General features: G+C 40.8%; 1 long non-coding RNA gene across 1 annotated transcript; it reads left to right on the top strand.

Annotated features, from left to right (window-relative positions):
- The first annotated feature begins 2,362 nt into the window (after nt 1-2,362).
- LOC128453548 (uncharacterized) lies at nt 2,363-2,975 on the top strand. The gene is made up of 2 exons (XR_008341517.1): nt 2,363-2,634; nt 2,925-2,975. It is a non-coding gene; the product is annotated as an uncharacterized LOC128453548 (long non-coding RNA).
- The last annotated feature ends 269 nt before the right edge of the window (nt 2,976-3,244 follow it).

Genomic DNA, 3,244 nt, shown 5'->3' with positions numbered 1-3,244 from the left:
AGGACTCAGGTCCTCTAAAACAACTCTCCTTCTCTCCCTCTCCACATATCTATGACTCTTTTGTTGCTCCTCTAGTCAGATCTCTCTCTATATATTAAACCAAATCATGACTGCACCACTCAGAATGAATTACAGGGTGATACTGGATTGCGCCATAATGTCCACTTTATCCCATCCTTGGCCGCGGTTAATAGATGAGGTGTGATTGCAGGCTCCTCGTCTAATACACACAGACACATACAGCTTATGATCTCATGCTACTTGCTGGTGCGGCTGGAGACAGGAGCTGCTGTAATCCCTCTGGCTGCTGCTGCTCTCCCATTCTGTTGTGAGAAGAGGAGGTATAAGAAGCCAGGAGAGGAGGAGAGACGAGAGACCGAAAGCAGAAAGCCTTTTTCCCCCAAATGTTTAGCAATTAAAACAACATGTGATACGTGGTTATGGTTGGTATGATTTGTTTAGAGGCCTTTTGTAAAACTTGATCTGCCGACAAGATAATCACGAATTGAGACATAATCTCTGATTTTCATCATGTTCCATTCCCATTATTAACCACAAGTGAAGTGCTAACTGGATCTATGCAATTTGATATCAACTGTATTTCTGAGAATCGAGGGCTTTTCTTTTGTTGAAGTGATGCTGTAATATTATCCTCAATATAACTCCACTTTAGGGTCGGATCACACTGGGGGCTCTTGTGATGGACATGGGCTGTGGGTCCCTGGGACTATGGGGTCCAATGCGTAGTTAGGTTGTAATTTTATCGTACAAAATTTTGTTTTTAGAAAATGCATCATGTGGATAAAAAAAGGTGAAACTGAATTCTGATCTTAAGACAAAGGCTAAATGGGGAAACTGCACCGGCACTTATAATTTCTGATTCTTTAGCTGTGTATGTGGCTAGCATAAGGGGCCGCCTCAGTCAGTGCTTCCGGCCTTCTTGTGGAAGTGAGCTTAAAGTGGCCCACTTGTAAAATAGCAAACATGATCCAAATAGCCCCAAAACAAATGTGCGCCTTTTTTGCCAAACGGGCAGTTCTCTAGTCAAGGTGTAATCTGATGTTGACCTAAAGTTGCCGATGTGGCAAATGGTAAATATGGACCAACTTGAACGATACAAATTCGGGCCACCTTTGGCTAACATTTGGTATTGCTACGGCTTACCTCTGGCTAACAGGACCATCCTTCCACGGGGTATCTGGGCTGCATATGGGATATGTGCAATGTGGGCAAAAACTGGGCAATTTTGCTATATGGGTGATTGGGTGTCATATAACTGAACAAAATGTCCAGAATCACATTTTCACAAACTAATTGCCCCAAAGTTGACTTGACCCTGGAAAATCAATGACTTGCTTCAGGTTTTCATAAATTTATAAGAGCCCACATTTGTTTCACTCCTTGGTAACTAGTGATTTACAGGTTTCACAATTAAAACGTCAGATATGCCTCAGCTAGTTAGTTGCTTTTATATATGTGAAGAATTGGTGGCAAAGAAACGTCTACAGCCCGCACAACAATATCCATCTCCTAAGCAATATATTCTGCGTTTTTTAAATGTAGGTGTTACTTTAGTTCATTAATGTGTGTTTGTGCCCTACAAAATATTTATAGATTGTTGTTCTTTTGGACATTACTTTGGGGAAATGTATATTTTTGGTTAGACCATGAAATTTCCCATGTTTTGTTTTAGACCTTGAACGTTTCAGGTCCGCTTCCTTTTGAGTATAGGCTTGATGGGTGTCAATCAATCAGTATCAGTCAATCAGTGTCAAGGTGGGTTGAATATTGTGACCAATTGAATTCTTAGAGGGAGGGGACATGGTGTTACAACCGGAAGCATGTGTCACTGGGGGCTCAGGTAAAGGCAGAGACCATGTGCTCTGTAAAATAAGTTCACGAAACTCTATTAATTTGGTTTGAATACTAGACAACCGAGGGTTTTATAAGATTATGTATCTCACTAAAAAAGGAAGAAGAGTACGTTGGAGTGTTGCTCCAGTCAGTAATGTTGCTAAATTAGCACAAACACAAAATGTGAACTGTTTAGCCGGTTGTTTGCTAGCTCATCTTCACACAGGAAGAGAAGGGAGCCCATGATTCTGTGAATGTACAGTTCATACTAAGTTTCTGGATGAAGGATGGAGCTCGGGGGAGTGTTTCTTCACCGCTGGACTCACGGGTCCGGAGCTTCTTGCCTTTTCCGAGGGACAGTGAGTAGTGACATTATTTCCTTGAGCTTTCAAAATGAGTTCCAGCATACCACCAAATGTCATGGTAGCCTACCATAAATTGAGAAATAAAACCCCAGGTCATTGTTATGATTTTATTTCATACTGGGTTAAATAAACCTGTTTGTAACTGCCGCACATTGGCAGTTTGTTTAGTTGGTTAACCTCCCGTTTTTGGTTCCTACTGGTTATAATGGCACTGGGGCGGAACTAATTGCCGCCGTCATATGTTTCCTACACCACACCTTTAAGCGACGTACCTAGCCAAACAGCGCGAAAGAAGCAGCACAATCAATAAGCTATAAATTAAAGTTAAAAGTAAAAGCACATAAGAAGAAGAAGAAAAAACTATAAAGGACAAGCAATAAGATAAGATTCCCTCAAGTAGTAAGCAGTGGACGAGGTATGTTTATCATTTATTTATATCTAAGAAGAATGTGAACGATTTTATTGTGTTGCTTTCAATTGCATGGTTGTGCGTGATAGTGATTTGCATACTATGTAAAGTTGTGAATATGTTTATGTAAGTTAAGTTTGTAAATGTGCAAGTTAATATTGAGCTGCGGGCTGTATGTGAGGTGTGTGTGAAGTGTTTTTTGGTGTAATGTAACACCTGTTGTGCTGCTGTAAAAACGGACATTTGCATATTGTGAATTTGTATTTATTTTCATTTATTTTTCTCTCTAAACCCAGTTCTCACGGGTTGGTTCGACCTGGAAATAAAACCCCGTTTTCTAACAAAGACCTCTGGCCTCGTGTGAACTACTTGGGAGCTACAGTGAGAACTCGACTGCTCTGCATGAGTAGCCGAGGAAGACGCAACCAGACAGCAGCGGCCATCTCCATGCCGCGTGTGTATCCTTTATCACCAGGACGGCGTGAACATGGCTGCAAATAAAAGACTTAAGTGTTTTGCACTGAGAGACTGAGATCATTTGTGCATTTTTCAGTACAGTTTATTTAAACCATTGACTTTAAGTGCACAAGAGACTGAAACTTTATTTTCATTTTCA

The sequence above is a fragment of the Pleuronectes platessa genome, chromosome 12 (genome assembly GCF_947347685.1).
Source record: "Pleuronectes platessa chromosome 12, fPlePla1.1, whole genome shotgun sequence".
NCBI classification, from domain to species: Eukaryota; Metazoa; Chordata; class Actinopteri; order Pleuronectiformes; family Pleuronectidae; genus Pleuronectes; species Pleuronectes platessa.
Note: the sequence above shows the minus strand (reverse complement) of the source record. Positions and strands in the feature narration are given on the sequence as shown.